The sequence below is a fragment of the Chionomys nivalis genome, chromosome 25, assembly GCF_950005125.1.
Source record: "Chionomys nivalis chromosome 25, mChiNiv1.1, whole genome shotgun sequence".
Taxonomy (NCBI): domain Eukaryota; kingdom Metazoa; phylum Chordata; class Mammalia; order Rodentia; family Cricetidae; genus Chionomys; species Chionomys nivalis.
In genome coordinates, this window is record NC_080110.1 from 15,495,122 (window position 1) to 15,514,350 (window position 19,229).

Consider the following 19,229-nt stretch of genomic DNA (forward strand, 5'->3'; position numbering starts at 1 on the left):
TTAAATTATAGAATAATATTTGTAAATATTGATTTGATTAATGAGAGTGAGTCTTTGAAAATGTAAATACATAATTGTGTAAACTACTATGACTCATTGGGAATAATTCCCACTGATCTGTTGCGAAGAAACAATGGGATTATGAACAAAATTAATAACTGCAGAATCTTAAACATTTGTTCTGTTATAAGCATTGCTGCTTCTAAAAATACAGCATTCTGATAAACTAAATGGAGACTCATATTGTTTTAGTGATTATCAGAATATATATAAATGTTCACATATAATAAATTTATTTGCCCAACATGGAATTTGCTGATACAGAGTTAAACTAAATGTTCATAGTAATAAAAATCACTATTAAGTGAGGGGTAAGTGGAAGCTCCTGTAAGCAATGTATGAATAGCTGATTAGTCTATTCTCCTCTTTACATAAGGAAGCAATTTAGAATCCTGATCAGAATTTATCCCAGCCTGAACGGAAAGGCTCCAGCAGAACATTAGTGCTTCCATTAATGTAGATTTTGATAGCTAACATTTTTCCTCTGTGACAGTTTCATATTCACAATTATATAAGCCTGGCCTTCTACACGTATAATTTTATGGTTATATTTTAAATGATAATGATGCTATAAATTCTTAACTAAAAGTCATCAATGACCCTAATCATATTAATACTAATATTAATATTAGTCGTTAATATTAATTATTAAAAATAGATGTAGACTATAATAAGTCAAATTTCTTTGGTTTGGAACTCTCAGCATTTGTAAAAGGGATCCAATTTTGTATGTGTAATCACTGGTACAAAAGCAATCAATTATGTCCTAATCCATAATTGAGAAAAAAACATTATTATATACAGGAACAATTAAAAATCTAAGGCATAACTTAGCAAATGTTTATAGATGATTGTATATACACCATAAATCAAAAGTAAATGAAACATTAAGTCCTGGTTGATATACCAAACACATAACTGAATATGGATTTGCCATACACAATTGTAAAAATAGATTATTATTATTGCTGTTTCACACATTGAGATAAAAGAAAGAGATGACTTTATCTTTTGGTAACTTTTTCATATTCAATTAACTAGCAAAGAGCTTTATGTAATGCAGGTAGTCAATATTTGTTAAGTAAAATGAAAATAAAAATAAATTATAATGAGAATTATATTGAGTTAAAGAATGAACAGATGTTCTTCAAAATATTAATTTGAAAAGAATTTCTAATTTTATGGATATTTATATACAAGATCTTATATAAGATATTTATATAAATGAAAACATTATTCTGGAAACCGAGCAGGTTGATGAGAATATATTTTTTTAAGCTTCTGAGTAAAGCATAGTTTTTAGCTCAAGAGTCACAACTTAGTGGCTGGCTTTGAAGCATAATGCTTAGCAAGTTTCAGGTGCTGTTCTCTGCCTTGTAGTTATTTCGACACCTATCGTGTCTGTAGCTACCTTGAGACATAAGTGGAACATCCCTGTAATTGTATTGGAAAAGAAATTGAAGAACATTCGGGAAGGCAGAAAGTAATATACAGAGAACTATATAGGCACAGAAGTAAAGACTTGGGTTTACAAAGCTGTCTGGTTTGAGGGTCTTTCCTTTTAGCTGCTAAGCCTTGCAGTTTTCCAAGACACCTATTTCTATTTAGAAATGATGGTCTCAACTTGCTGGTCTACTACAAATAATCTTTGGACATAAAAAAGCCAGCAGAGCAAATCCTACAGAAATACAGATACATGACTTCTGAGGTGCTCAGTCATCCAATGCCAGCCATGTCAACATGGAGTACAGGGTCAAAAATCCCCAGAATATGCATAATAAAACAGACCCAGTGCATGCTTGTAACCTCAGTATTGTTAGGGAAGTGCCAGGTGAATCCCTGAAGTTTACTTTTTGCCAATCTATTCAAATAAGAAGTAAAATAATTTCTCTCATGAGAACAGATGTGCCAGTGTCTGAGAAAGACAACTGACCACAACTGGCTCTACATCATTCATGTGCAGAAATGTGAGCTCTGAGCACACATTCAACATCCAAGTAACAAGGAGTATTCATCACAAACACTTATGTGTGTATGTGTGTGTGTACACACAAAATAAATAAACAATAAATAAATTCATTTTATTCATGCTACAAACACTGGTGAAAATTTTTGATATAGAGAATATACAGGTCACCAAACACTAGAAATCATTACTTATACTATGTATTTGAAGTAGCGTGATTTAATAAAATGATTTATTTATAAGAAAACAATATTGACAAAGGTCTGATCTCCAAAATATATAAAGAACTCAAGAAACTAGACTTTAAAAGGATAATTAACCCAATTAAAAAATGGGGCACTGAACTGAACAGAGAATTCTCATCAGAAGAAGTTAAAATGGCCAAAAGATACTTAAGGTCATGCTCAACCTCCTTAGCGATCAGAGAAATGCAAATCAAAACAACTTTGAGATATCATTTTACACCTGTCAGAATGGCTAAAATCAAAAACACCAAGGATAGCCTTTGCTGGAGAGGTTGTGGAGAAAGGGGTACCCTCATCCATTGCTGGTGGGACTGCAAACTTGTGCAACCACTTTGGAAATCAGTGTGGCGGTTTCTCAGAAAAATTGGGATCAACCTACCCCTGGACCCAGCAATAGCACTCTTGGGAATATACCCAAGAGATGCCCTAGCATATGACAAAAGCATTTGTCCAACTATGTTCATAGCAGCATTATTTGTAATAGCCAGAACCTGGAAGCAACCTAGATGCCCTTCAATAGAAGAATGGATGAAGAAAGTGTGGAATATATATACATTAGAGTACTACTCTGCGGTAAAAAACAATGACTTCTCAAATTTTGCATGCAAATGGATGGAAATAGAAAATACGATCCTGAGTGAGGTAACCCAGACCCAAAAAGAAGATCATGGGATGTACTCACTCATAATTGGTTTCTAGCCATGGATAGGGGCCACTGAGTCTATAATTTGTGATCCTAAAGAAGCTAAACAAGAGGGTAAACCCAAGGAAAAACATGTAGATATCCTCCCAGCTATGGGAAATAGACAAGATTGATGGGCAAAAAATGGGAATCTTGGGGGGTGGGGTGGGATGGGGATGAGGGGAGATGGGGAGAGAAAAGTGTGAAGGAGAGGATGAGGGGAACTGGGGGAATCGGGGTGATTGGGGGTAAAGGAAGGTTGGATGGGGGAGCAGGGAAACTCATACCTTAGTTAAGGGAGCCACCTAAGGGTTGGCAAGAGACTTGAACCTGGAATGGCTACCAGAAGCCCAGGGCAATGTCCCCAGTTAGCTCATTGGGGCACCTGAGGATAGGGAACCTGAAATGAACCTATCCTATAATCATACTGATGAATATCTTGCATATCGCCATAGAACCTTCATCTAGTGATGGATGGAGATAGACACAGAGACCCACACTTGAGCACCGGACTGAGCTCCCAAGGTTATAATGAGGAGCAGAAGGAGAGAGAACATGAACAAGGAAGTCAGGACCATGAGGGGTGCACCCAACCACTGAGACAGGGGGGCCGATCTATTGGGAGCTTCACCAAGGCCAGCTGGACTGCTACTGAAAAAAACATGGGATAAAACCGGACTCTCTTAATGTGGTGGACAATGAGAGCTGACGAGAGGCCAAGGAGAATGGCACAGGAACTTTCATCTGGCGATGGATCGAGAGAGAGACAGAGACCCAATTTGGATCAACCATCTGAGCTCTTAAGGTCCAAATGAGGAGCAGAAGGAGGGAGAACATGAGCAAGGAAATCAGGACCATGAGGGGTGCACCCACCCACTGTGACAGTGGAACTGATCTATTGGGAGCTCTCCAAGGCCAGCTGGACTGGGACTGAATAAGCATGGGTTGAAACTGGACTCTCTGAACAAGGCGGACAATGAAGGCTGATGAGAAGCCAAGGACAATGGCACTAGGTTTCGATCCTAATACATGAACTGGCTTTGTGGGAGCGTAGCCTGTTTGGATGCTCACCTTCCTGGACCTAGATAGAAGTGGGAGGACCTTGGTCTTCATGTAGAGCAGGGAATTTGGACTGCTCTTCAGTATCGAGAGGGAGGGGGAGTGGACTAGGGGGAGGAGAAGTGGAGTGGGGATAGGGAGAGGGGAACAGGGGGAGGGGGCAATATGTGGGAGGAGGGGGAGGGAAATGGGAAACGGGGAGCAGTTGGAAATTTTAAGTAAAAAAGAATAAAAAAAAAAACAATATTGAATATCAATAGAAAATATGAAATCAGGCCATTTACCTGAATCTCAGGTAATTGATCTATTAAAACAACCCTAAGGATATATGATTTGATGGACTATGAAAATAGATATAAAAAGGATTGCATATAAAATGTTATGTGTAGGTTTAATAACATCTTAGGTTTTATTTTTGCAGTTAGCACTCTTGTAAGATGGTAGATATTTTATGAGCAGTGTATCTTGCCTCTTAAAATGCCCCAAATATTCAGGACTTTGCCTATTACTTAAAAATGCTTCAATGAACAGAACACCAAAACATTAAAGGTCTAATGTGGCATAATTGAATTATGTAATCATGAATAAATATGCAGCTAAGTCACTCCTTTACTCTATTAATATAGGCAAGTGGCTTAATTTATTTAAAAAATATTCATATAAAATTACAGTTTTATTGTCTAGTTCATCAGATTCATATATGACATTAAAAATACTTGCAAAACCTAACATATAAGACTAATGCATCATTAAATTTATGTGTGGACAAGTGAGACAAGTATCCATGAAAAGAATCAATCTATTTAAATTATATAAACAACATCAAACACACTTTCAATATAGATATGTACTCTAATATAAGAGAACATCTGCAATAAATTTTCTTAAATCGTGAGATTAAATGATATAGTTTTAAAGATCTATTAATGTAAATAAAAAACAAGTTTTTATTTACGTGTGTGTATTTGTCTGTGTGTTCAGGCATGCATGTGAGTGGATGCACAGGGTAGAAGATGGCATCATTTCTCCTGGACCTGGAGTCCAAGCCAGTAGTGAGACATCTAACTGGAATCAAGGAACCAAATTTCAGTTCTTCTGCTACATCCATCCAATCCCTGCATAAAATTCCTGGCTGATGGCTCTTTCACTGTATTGTTGCTGAAAAGCAGAAAGTATAAAGAATGTGTGTAGAGGAAGCATTATTTTATAACAATATACTCTCCTAAGACATAAGAAAACTCATGTCATAGAGATCGGTGCTATTCCTTCCACGAATTCTTGCTGCGTACCACACCCCGGGTCTGAGCTATATGCGCTAGAATCCAGTTCGTGAGTTTAGATCAAAGGGCTGGAGTTTGAGGAAACACACGCAGAGACAGACCAACACAGGGACCTCCAATCGCTGGTACAAAAGCCCTTCTTTAATAGCACCATGGAGGCTTAAATACCCTGCAGTCAATGACCAACAGGTGAAAATCCCATCCTCTGATCCTCTAGAAGGCTCTAGACAGGGAAGAGCCAGGACTCAATTAGTATTATTGCTGAAAAGCAGAAAGTATAAAGAATGTGTGTAGAGGGAGGATTATTTTATAACAATATACTCTCCTAAGACATATGAAAACCCATGTCGTAGAGATCGGTACTACTTTTTTCACGGATTCTGATCTCTTCTAATTTAATGACTGCCCAACAAGGCCTTCATTACTGTTGCAGGAGGACTAAAAATTCAGCACAGAGAGATTTCAGAGAACAAACCTATCTGAACCATAGAAAAATGTAAGTATATCAATACAGAGCGTAGTGTAAGAATTAACACCATATTCATCAAGAAACTAAAAGTTAGTGATAGACAAGAATATGAATCCCAAGGTGTAGGTAGGGTTCTTTTCTTTTGCTTGGACTTGACCATGCCTGTGTGTCTTCTTATTCAGTATCTAGCATGTACACTCGGGGACTCACAATTGCCTATAACTTTAGCTTTAGGATACTCCAGGCACAAACACTAAGTGCACAAACATACAAAGAGAAATATAAACTCACATTATAAAATAAAATAGCAAGTCTTTAAATGTATCATAGAGGTATTTTACTCATGAGTTCTTATATGTTTACTTTATTATCAAAGTTGTGTGATGTTTTTAATATTTAAAAATTTTATATTTCCCAATTTTGACATTTTCAACATAATCAGTGTGCATCTATATTAGTTGTTTCAAATCCAAATATTGAAATGAGGACTGGCTCTAAATTTGAGCCCAAAAGAACATCATACGAAATAATAACTGAAGTTAGTATATGTTTGGTTAAATTATGACCTAAGAACATGAGTTCCTTACAATTTCCTTTTATAATCAAAGTATTTTATATGAGACTAAGCCCAAAAAAGCAGATAAAACAAATATAAAATATTCTTGTTTTATATCATAGTTTTAACTTGATTTCATTTACAATTGCACAGTTGATTTGATGTTATTTCCCAAGGTGGTACCAAAAGTCTAAGTGATTCAAATCATATACAAACCCAGCAAATAAATATGTTGAGAAGAACTAATAGTGAAGAAAGAATTGTCCTGTAACCTACTCAAATTCATTTTGAGCTTCAGTTAAATAATTCTCTTTATGAAACTGTACACACATGAAAATATATTTGAAGGAAGAAAATGTCTAGGTTATGTATAGACTTTGGTATAAATAAGAGTAGACTATAGTACCATTTTTAAAAAATAGTTTAATGTTTTCGTACTATATGAAAAATAGACCAATAGAAATTATTTTGTATATATGTGATACTAATAAGGAAAATATAATTTATATTTATGATACCTTACTTTTAAAAAGTACTTGTAATATCAATAAGTGAATTATTGATGCTTATATTGAAATATGCCCCCTGTATGCATTTCTGTTTTGATGAATGTGCCTGCCCATCATTCTTGTGGTTTTTCTAGGTTAAGACCTTTTATAATTGAAGTCTCCTTGTTAACACTCTGTTAATAAATTGCATAAAACCTACTTCTTCTTTTACAAAACTATCAATACTTAATTTCTCTTCTGATTTTACTGAAGACCTCTTCCAGCATATAGCCTGGCTCTTATGACATCTTCCTTGGGTGCTGATTAGATGAATATCTATCTAGTACTACAAGCCTTTAGTGAGTCACCACTACTGTTCTTTTGAAGAGCAACCTTATTAAGATGTCCTAAGGGACCCTGCTCTTTAATCTCCTCCCTCCCTGTCCCATAGTTTTTCTCGCTTTCACTTTGTGTTACCCTGGTACTATTTTCTAATTCGTAAATGCACCCTATCCTTGGTATATCAAGTATGGCTGAGTACATACTTCTTTGTCTGTAATGTTCTGTCCCTTGGTCATTTATTGACCTGAAGTTCCAGTCACCCAGTCTGCAAATCTATCCCTGTGACCCTAACATGGGCTTACAAAAAAAAAATGAATTTTTCCGTAGATCTTCTCATGGTCTCCAGTAACAAATAAATAGACATGCTTGCATAGCAGGTCTCTCTCACTGTGCTATTTTGTATCTCCTTGACAAGTAGAGTGCCTGGCACAGAATCCATGCTCAATAAACACTTAGGAGTTGAATAGATCATTAAAAAGCAAGAAGCATGCATTTTAGTTTTCTAAGTTGTTCTATTTACAGCTTCAAGAATACAATAAGCTAACAGTGTCATTCTGTCAAGCATTTATCAAGGTCATCCAGGCAATGTAGAGCCTGTAGCATAAACTTGGATCTTGTGGCTAGTCTTTTGGATCTCTCTCCACAAGGAGAACCACCTTTTAAAGGTTATTCTTTAAAACTATTTGACATTTTCCCAAAAGTCTATTTTCTTTCAAAAATGTCCCATATTCTTCTATTTCAGCATATCTGGAAAACCCCATGTTCCTCTTCTCTTTTGCAATATTTGGTTAGCTGGCTAATTTACTGTGATAGATTCATTAAGAAATACAATACCAGTAAATGAACGTCCAGTGGTTTCAAGTAATATCTTACTCTATTTAGTTCAAAAACACTTTGTATTTTCAGATTAGGATCCTGTAAGTTTTATTTTTTTTCTGAGTGGCAACCATTAAACTTTATCATGTTCTGAGTGATCTTATACAAACAGTGACTTTATTTCCAGAGGATAACATGGGTTTGTTTAGCAATTTAAGAAATAAATCTATTATACTTCAGGCAATGTGGCAAATAGTGATAATACAAAATGTTTTAAGAAAGAAAGACAGAGCCTAGTTGTCTAAAAGCTTTGCATCTTAAGGATGATTTATATTAATTTCCAGGCTAGACAATCATAGAAATAATGCTGCATGTAATCTTTCTTATACGAGCTGATGATGATTGAATTGAACAAGCCTCACATAATAAAGATACTCACTCTGAGCTGAAGATGTAGAAACAGGACAAAGAATGATTGGCAGGACTTACTTACTGCACACAGGGAAAACACCCAGAACTAAAGGCAGTACTGGAATCAAATGTATAAGAAGTCTTATTGAAAGATAAATTACTAGGGCTCAATACAACATTCCTAAGTCAATATCAGAAAGCACATAACAGATCTCAAGTCATTTAAGATAAATAATTGTTTGTAAATCCTAAAAATAAAATATATAGTAATGATCCAAAATTGAATGTATGTATTTGTAGAAATACAGCAATATATATCATAAAAAATTGCCTTGCTTTATGACTTTTTCATTATATAAAAGAGCACACAGGAAAATTTATTTTTTCAATTTTGAAAATTATTACATTTCCAGTTGGTAACAATACTGAGATTCATTGAACTGAATCAGGTATTTAAGATATAAATATAGTTTTGTGAAGAGCCATGCTAATTTTGTTATGTGGGTCTGCATTCTGTACTGTGACAAATTACCTGAGGCTTTCGCACTGAAAAAATTTAGCTTGATCCATGGATTCAAAACTTTAGTACATTTTCACTTGGCTTTGTTGCTCTGTGCTTAAGGTCTCTATTGAAATGTATAGATAGAAGAGGAGACTGATGTTCTGCATGTGGCCAGGAATTTAGAGGGAAACAAGTCAGAGTCTCAATATTTTCTGAAAAGAGCAGACTTCCAAAAAACTAACCTCTCTCCTTTGGATCCCACCTCTTTTTTGTTTTTGCGTCTTGTAAACATCACCATCAACAAGAAAATAAGCCTTCAACTTGTGAGATTCTGGGATATTTAAGACTGAAACCATTGCAGGATTATCTTTAGAAATTTAATATTCTTTAATATCATTTGCATATTATATTTATTTTTTAATATTTTATATTTTCACTATTCCATTTTAAGTGAACATAAGATGCCGAGACTAAGATTTTCAGTATATTTTTCATTATATTCTTTATGTATTTTAATAAAGTAACAGTTTGAAAGTTGTCTATATTATGGGATACACATGTGTAATACATGAAAATGATGTAGAAAATTAATTCAAGCTAACTAGTATGTATAGACAGAAGTTTCTGCTCTGCCTTGTTCCATAGCTGTTCAATTAGAAGTGGTCTCCTGTGCCAATGCATTCAAGCATTCTTCCCACTTTATCTTCTAAGAGGTACAGTGTGGTTAGTTTTATGTTGAGGTCTTTGATCCATTTGGACTTGAAGTTTGTGCATGGATAGATATGGAACTATTTAAATTCTTCTACTATATGTTATTTTTTTCTATTAACTTAGATAGAATTATAGGCTGATATCTCAAGTGGCCCTCTGTGAATAGTACTGTATTGAGCACTGAATACAAACATTTCCATAGCACATTGATTTTAAATCTGCCAAAATGCATCATTATCAAGGAAATGTATATTACATTTTAAATTTCCAGTAAGGCAAATTAATTTTCTCATTATTTCATTCATGTTTAACTATTATTGCTTTCTGAAAAAAAATTCCAGTTAAAGCTCTTATCACTGATTATCAAAATTATATAAGTGGCTTCATCATTTTCCTAAGATACTTAAAAGTATTTTTATCTATGTGCATAAGAATATGAATATATTGAAGTGTAAAGAATATGAAGGCAATAATAGCACTCTACTAAATTTACATGGCATACCATATTCTTTATGCATGACTTTAATCTCATTGTGAGTTCAAGCTTTCACTTGAATAAGTAATACTTTTGAATTATCATATTTTACATTTCATATGGATTTGCATTTTTATAATTTTCAATAGGGGATAATCAATGGGTCATTATGCATTTTCTTAGAATAGAATGTCATAAGGTAAAAAGGAAAAATGGCATCTTTTACTAGATTCATCAGTTCTCTTTCAGTTAAGGAACATTACAAATGTAAATACTGAGAACATTACAGTGTATGCATATTATTCATTCATTGTATACCCCAAAAAGTTTTCAATGCTGTGACAGCATGTGTTTTCCTCAGTGATATGTAGCTATGAGTTCTAAAAAGAGTACTTTATATAAAACAGTTTGATAAATGCCTCTACATCATTAGGGACTCCCCTCACAGTAATCACACACCAGGATGTTGATGGTAAGAAAAGGAGAATTTATATAAATTGTCCATTTGCCCAATATCAAATTAGGCCATGTTTTTGGTTTTGTTTTGTTTTGTTGTTGATGTTGTTTTCTGGCCAATTATCTTGCTCTTGTGGGGAAAAAAGTACTTTTGAGTCAGATTGATCTAGTGATGTGTTTGTTTTATAACATTATTTTAGGCCTTGAGATTCTGTGAGAGATATTTGAAGCTTCTGATCTATAATTATACCACAGAAAATTGAAGATATCAAAACACCCTAGATAATGTTTTGTCTACTCTGAAACCAGAACATCCTCTTATTTGAACCAGACCATTGCTCATATTCTGTACCTACTATCAATTTAAGCAATATTATCCATTCCTTAGCTGTAATTTACAAGTCAGTGTTTTAAAGATTCATTCACATTTTAGTTCTTAAATACATAAAATTAAAATGGCAAAATGATATATTTAATAATTTAATGAAAATATAAAACAGAATACCTGTGTTTTTAAACTTAGAAGTTAATGTTACAATGCTAAAATCCTCCAAAATCCCATGAGAAGTTACCTAAAAGTATTTATATATGTGTGCAAATGTACCTTCGCAACATGAAAATTGAAAAAAGAAAGTTAACACTTCTGAATTTAGATCCACATTTATTTTCACTTTATACAACAATTAATGTTAAAATTTTATGTCGCTAGGAAGAAATTAAGTAACTAAACAATAATATCTGTACATGGTGGCTCACTTGAAATGTTATCAGTGGTAGATTATAATTTGGTAGTTAAACACATCTTCTTAGAATTACGACGTATCAAAACAGTAACAATAACAACAAGACTCAGAAAATGATAGTGAATCTAGAAGTCAAAAGTTTTCTACAGATTTGGAAAATGGCCTAGTTAATAAAAAGTGAAATCCAGTATTGCAGTGAAATAGTAATTATCTTCATTCTCTATTTACAATTTGAGATTTTTCTGATCTCTCTTTAACTTGCTACATTTAGAGTTATATTTATATGATTTTATGAAGACATGACTATACAGAAAATGCACATACATATATATGAATCACATGAGCATTGATTTTTTTTCTCCTACTTGGTATTCCAATATATTCTCTAGTGGCACCATCAGCATTAACAGATCTGAAATATGCATGTCCTCAACCTGCTTCTTCCTAACTTTTCCGTATCTGCAAAAAAATATAGAGCTGCTTTTCTATGGAGTAAAGTCCTGAGTGTAGGTATTTTAACTGATTAATCATCTCTTCCCTTTGTATAAACACACTATCAAAATCATCCAAAGTCTATTGACTTAATGTCTCATAAAGTGAATTTTTTGTAGCATGTTATACACACTTTCAACACTTTGCTCTATACACAGAGGAATTGTCAGTTTAACTATGTCAAAATAAGTAGGTGACTCTTGGTGAAGCAAATTCACTGTGTACTGTTTACCTTGTTGACTTAATCTAGTGAGATAAGTCAAAATTACAATAAACTAATATATTTCCTGGACACTAGAGAAATTCTGGAACCTAAGATCACTAGACACTGTCACTCAAAACTTAGAAAACTTCTAATTGATCAGATTCTTTCTGCATATGCTCCATTTACACCATAGCTGAGGAAACTCAAAAAGTGGCTCACACAAATTTGACAACTCTGCCATCAGCACAGCATCCGGGGATGTACAAAGGTCAGCCCATTTCTAGAAGAGTTTGCAGCAGAGTTTTGGCGACTTTGCAAATCCCTCAGTCAGGAGATGTCACAGTCCCAACACATTTTACAATGAGACCTGAAAACAACAGTGAGAAAATAGAATGGCCAGGCACTTCGGTGCCACCCAGAGAACTGGCCCACACTTACTCCTTTGCCATTTAGAAGAGCGCTGTTGGGAATATAGCAGGTCAAACATATCCTTTTTAATTGGAAAAGGTATATTTTATCTAAATATGAATCCTTATGGATTGAATATTTCTATTCACTATGCTTTGCTAAATTATCATTCTGTCTCACCAAATATTTTTCTATCTAACGTGTAGATAATTTTAAATAAACATCGTGTTCAGGAAAGAGAATGATGAGTGTATGAAACTTTTGGGTGCTTTATATATTTGGGGTACAAACATTTTACTAAAACTTTTAGAGCTATCAGCTTTTATGACCTTGCAACCTAATGTATGTGATGAGCTGGAAATGGAAATTTTAGAAGGTACAGTACTATAAATATGTTATGATTTCAGGGTCATTTTGCACAATTCACCCCAGAAACAATTTATTAAAAATGTAAATTTTAAATATTTGTTCATTAGGTCCTGAGGCATTCACTTAAGAGTTGATATTTTTCCCTAAGAGTTTTGAAAGGATACTGGAGATTTTCTCCAAGAGCAGGAGACCCGGAGGCCATCTGTATGTTGGATTTACAGCTGTTTGTATCAAGAGAGGGCAATTCATTTTGATAATCTTTGCTTTTAATGGGAGGGAGGCTGTCACTCTTTGTCACACTTCATCACATTAAAAGGCATGCAGGGACAAAGAACATTACTTTTATAATCAGTGGTGCAGATTGGGATTCGTGAAGTGTAAAATTTAACATCGCAAACTTGCAGGATCAGAGCACAGTATTTTTCAGCAGGTTCCAAAGTGAACTGAACCATATTGGTCTCAGCAAAGCATTAACACACAAAACTCAAGGAAAGAAAATGGGGAAGCACTTATGTGGTAGCCATTTGTACATGCAGATTTTCTGTCAATTAAGAAAAGTCTAGAATGCAAAAAAAAAAATGTATAAGTAAACATTGGTATGCTGGAGCTAGGATTATGCATGTTCCTAATTCCCATTGTTTGCACAGTACCTGGTTTTTAATGGTCATTCCAGAAGCAAAATCCTCAAAATGTTGTAAATTACATGTTAAATGCATGAAGGGTTAATTTCTTTCTAAACAGAGTATCTTGTGAGAGATTCTCTATCTGGAATGAAAACCCACAAAAGGAACTAAAACAAAGACGCAGTAGTATTTTCCAGTATGTTTCCGATACCCTGATGGTGAATATATAATCACCTGTATAGCAGTATTAAGAGGAAGAACATATAAAGGGTTTTCCAAGCATGAGGGTGAAGTTCTTATGGATTATAACATTAGGATCCTCATAAAAGGATTTCAGAAAATGAATGTGCCTCCTCTACTCTTCCATCACAGGAAGACCCAAGCTCCATCTTGGAATCAGGGATTTCTGTAAAATCTTATCAGAAATTTAAAATTCCGTGTCTTAACGCAAAGAAATCCAACACAATAATGCACAGGATGCATAATTTGTGAACTCCATGTTTTGTTTTTTTGAAGTAGGAGCACTTAATGCAGCTCAAGTTCTAAGCGCAGGCTACCCTTCCAAACTGTATAGGCTTTGAATTCAAAGAAAACCCTAGCTTGAGAAACAGTATGTATGATGCTGAACACAAGTAATGATAAACATGTAGGTGTGCTAGGTGGAGCATGTTCCTTGAATAGCAAGAAATATCAATCCTGTAACATTTTCTAGACTTTGCTACATGTCCTTTATATGTCTCATCTCATTTCAATATCAATTATTTCATTCAGGAGACATCTATAGGTATATTGCTAAACAGACATTTAGGGAAGTCCACTGAAGGAGTTTGAGTTTTTGATTTGATATATTATCTAGTTCTTTTCTAAATATCCTCTTTAATTTTGAAGGCTTAAATTACTAATCTATTTTAAATTGTGATCTTTATCAGTAATTCTATCTTTAGAGATAATATTTGATCATGATATTGTGAATAACTCCAAAATGTAGAGCGTTGGATAAAGTGTACTTCAAAGACTTTGTTCAAAAATTATTTTCTAAGATATCATCTCAAGGTGGCGGGGGGGGGGGGTTCTACTTTAGTTTCCTTCTAGAGTTCTTTCCTGGGTGATATTTTGTGACTCAAAATGAGACATTAAAATGATATAATGATGATATTTATTTCATCTCTTTGTGAGTGTGTGTGTTTGTGTCTTGGAATGAGAAACACACATACCAGAAAATGTGTGTAAAAGTTAAAGGGAGACTTATTGGGGTTTTTTCTCTCCTTCCAACATATAAGACCCAGAGATGAAAATCAGGGTCTCAGGGACAGCAGCATCCTCTTCTACTCACTGAACCATCTTTCTGGCCCCATACTCTTTTCTTTTCCTTTGCCTAAGTATGGAATTCTAAATGTAAGAGACACTATATGAAATGATGACAATTGACCCACACTGAGACTGTTTCTGTAAACTTGTAATGATGAATGCAGTTTTACATACATATACATGTATGTTCATATACGTATACATTTACATGCATGTGCATATATGCAATAAGGGAAAAAGAGGCTATCAATTTCAGGATGTATGACATGATTAGTGTTGGAGAGGAAATTGGGTGGGTGTGGAGGGAGGAGGGAAGGAGAAATGTGATTTAATTATGTTTCAATTAACATTCATTAAAACATTTAAGAAATAACTAATTTCAGAATTTAAAAGATTGAATTAATACTTTAGTCAATTAAGTTGGAATAACAAGCAATTTCCTTCTGATGTTAATCTAGAAAGGATGTACGTATAGCATGTTTATCTTTCTTATCATTTAAAAATGAAGACTTGGGTAATCAAATCAATTTTTGGTGAAGATTCAATTAAATACATGAATGTCAAATATTTTAACATAAATACTATCATATCACTATTACAGAGTATGAAATTATGCTTAATATTAATAATTTATGCTAAAATAAAGACTAGTTTTTTATTTAATTTAGCATCCAGAAACTACTATTTATTTCTTTAACCTATAAGAAATTTTAAACTGAACTTTAAAATAGCATATTGGAGACCCTCCCACTGATATCTCATATCAGAGTCAAACTTTTATTTTTCTTTTCTATAATTGCTCATAAAATGAGAAAGAGGGCTCAGCAGTGCTTGAGGAGAGATATAAAAGTCAAACATTAATTTTGTTCAGATGAGATGATTTGCATGCAAACTATCAGGCTACAAGCTTATCTCATTACAAACTCACGGCTGTGTTTCATCATTTCTCAGATGCCATTAAGTTTAATAATAAGACTGCCTGTATTATGTATTAAAAATGTGTGTCAGTTCTCAATTCAGTATAATGGCGAAGTGTTTGTGAATATTTATTACCTCATCTTTAGCGCTCTTTGTACTAAATAGCAAAGTTAATTGCCTTCATGGGTCTAATTGCGCTGTTCAGAGTGTGTTCTGGTCTATCCTCTTCCTCTTCATGTGCAGAGAGAGTTGGAATATGCAGATTTTTTTTTCTGGAAAGCAATAATTGGCATGTGAAAACTTGCACAGGCATATAATTGCACCCTGAATTAAAACACAGTGGGTTTGCTTGGTCTCTTGCAGGGTCAATTAGCTCCATGCCCTTCTCTGTGGGAATACAAGTAGCCAGGCCTGCTGGCTTTAAACAGTTACAGAGACACAGATTTGCATATGCAATTTGTTCTAAGAAATTATTATGAGGGTGATTTTAAGTGACACTAAATGGAATGACTGCAAAAATCTTTTACAATAGTTATTTAATTATTCATTCACTTTGCTTCTTTTCAAGTTAGTAATTCTACAAGAAACAGTTTAAAATAGATTTTACAACCATTGTTTATACTCTTTAATTTGGATTTCATAAATTATTCTCCTTCACTTGCTTTACCCCACTGTATCCCTGGGAAAAAACTCTAAATTAGACTCAGAAGTAAAGCGAAGAGATTCCAACCATCTCATGAGAGAATTTTGTCTTTCTCCACCTTCTATATACCACTCAAAAGCAACACCTCCTAGTGATGTCCTAAAACATGTATGATCTTTATCAGAATCATTAATATTTTTACTAGTATAGGCTTAAAGTAGTTATATAAGTGTTTAATCCCTGATAGGTGAAATTTCTCAATTAACGTGACCTATACTTGTTCCTTTTCTCTGGAGATAGTCTAAATTCGGCATGTTCCTCACCATGGAAGACATGAAGCAATTTACTCCTATTGCTGCTCTTCTTTAAACTAAATGATATTCTGTTGCATGGAGGAGGCCCCGTGTTAGTTCCTGACTGCTCAGCCCCCTGAAATAATCACACAGAAACTATATTATTTAAAACACTGCTTGGCCCATTAGCTCTAACTTCTTTTTGGCTAATTCTTACATATTCATTTAACCCAATTCTATTAATTTGTGTATCACTACGAGGCTGTGGCTTACTGGCTAAAGTTCCTATGTCTGTCTCAGGCGGGGTTATATGGCTTCTCCCTGACTCCATCCTTCTTTCTCCCAGCATTCAGGTTAGTATTCCCCACCTATCTCTGTTCCCCTATAACTCTGCTATAGGCCCAAAGCAGTTCCTTGATTAACCAATGATATTCACAACATATAGAGGGGAAGCCTACATCAATATTCCATAGGAATGATAGTTTTTATTGTTTTATACAAGCTATTTATGAATGAAAACCATAGCGAGAGCGAAATTACCAGGAGTGAAAACAGATCACAGGATACACAATGTAATCCTCTTTGAGAGTTTATTAAGAAAAGAAAGAAACATGCTCAGGCCTGGGGAAAGCTTGTGTGGGAACGAGAATGTGGAGCAGGCATATCTAGCTTTTAAAGCCTGTCCACAGCATCGCACAGGGGTTTACACAGCTGCATCACACATAGATCACGTGACCATGCTGCACATAGATCATGTAGGGCTTGAGGACTCTGGGTGGCTATATAAGTGGCTATATTAGAACCACTTGAGCTGGCTAGGCATTTGCCAGAACGGTGGCAACTTTGGGCAATGGAAATGATAACATTTCACCCTTTTATTCATTATAAAAATTGGAGGGGGGTAAGTATACTAGATGGGTGGGAATGGGGCATTGGGTTTTTCAAGACTGCTTTCTTCTGATTTGTGGGCATTGGAATGTTTTGGTGGTTGGCCATGTCCTGAGGTAGCTGCTTACTTCAGTTTATTACAGGCTTTGTGGAACTGGCTGGGTGGCAGCTTGAACCCCACAAGATGCTGGCAAGGCCGAAGATTACATTTAAAAAAGTTTTGATCCTGGTAATAAAATCTTTAATAGTTAGACCCACCTTTGTAAGTCATACTTGAGTGTGAATTACTTTTCTACAGGTAAAAATTATACCTGAAATATTATATACACTTACCTCATAAATTTCCAATATTTTATAGCTTTAGACAGTACAAATACAAGAGAAAATAATGTAACCAATGATTTTGAGATAGACCATTAGTTTAGTCTATCTGATGAGTACTGTGCTGTGGGAAAGAGGTTCAATTTATATAATAATGCAATTTCAAAGAAGATATTGCCAGCATCAAACCAGGAAACGTCCGAGCAAGTAGATATAAAAGTACATATTTTATTATTTGAAAAAATAACTAAAATACATAAAAAAACACATAAGGTTGTTATAAATTTTTGACTCAATCTCAATTATAATATATGTTGTTGAAAGCCATTAGCTATTTTTCTTTACAAAAAAAAGATAAAATACATGTTTTCCTGTACCCCAAATGTTATGATAAAGTGGCCGAAAAGATACCTTTGGTGGGCTGGCCAAAGTGAATTGCACACTAAGCAACAGATCAAATGAAAGGGGTTTGTTGGGAGAGGGAGGAGAGTGAAGGCCATTTCGGAGTACGGACATGAGAGAAGGACAGACAGACAGAGAGACTAAAATACAGAGACAAGGATCAAGACGAAGAGAGCTATGTGGGATGGCCATTGCCTTTAAGTGAGCACATAAGGCTACGTAACTCAAAGTGACAACGGTGGAAAGAAGTTGTACCCATGAGCCACTGCCACTGTACTTACCACAGGTTGGCAGTGGGCAAGCTTACACCAGTTTTTCCTAGATCCTACCCACCTGCCTATGCGCTCAACTGTCCAACTATCCAACTTCTCTCTCCACCCCCCCGCCTTTCTGCAGAAATTAAAAACCCAAAAGAAAACAAAGCAAAAATAAAAAATAAAAAACAATAGGACAAAAAATGCTAAACAACCCAACCCACACCTCCCTAAAAAAAAAAAAAGAAAAGAAAAGAAGAGAAAAAATCCCACAACAAATAAAACCATGGAGTCTATTTGTTGTGGGTCAATATTCCTAAGCATTGGCTCTGACCTGGGGTATGTTTGCTATAACCAGTGGCACTTCATTGAAGAAATCCTACTCTGTCTTCCCAGCTGGTATCAATTGCAAATAGCGTCTTGGTCTGGGGAAGGACTTCTGTCCACTCTCCCTTCTCAGCTGTTGAGATTTCATCTGGTTTGAACCCATGCCAGTTTTGTATGTGCCACCACAGTTTCTGTGAGTTCATATTTGTGTCAGTCCTGTTATGTCTGGAAGGTGTGGTTTCCTTGGATTTTACCATTGCCTACAGTGGTGTTGTCTAGTTTATAGAACAGAACAATTGCAGTTGTTCCATAAAGGAAAGTGACATAAAAATTCTGTTCAGATATGATGCATATTAGAGGGAAGGAGCCTCAAGGCCACAAATGGATCTTGAGCATTAGACAGGAATAACAGTGTATGGAGATATAAACAAGAGGGTCCTTTAACAAAAAGGAGTGTCTTTTCTTTCATACAGGGATATAAGTTTTCCTAAGAGTGAGAATGATAGAGATGGAGAGA

At 34.8% G+C, this 19,229-nt stretch overlaps 1 protein-coding gene across 3 annotated transcripts in view; it reads left to right on the forward strand.

Moving 5' to 3' along the window:
• Mgat4c (MGAT4 family member C) overlaps positions 1-19,229 on the forward strand; it is a 472,208-nt gene that overhangs the window by 362,769 nt on the left and 90,210 nt on the right. The gene's annotated exons all lie outside the window — the stretch shown is intronic.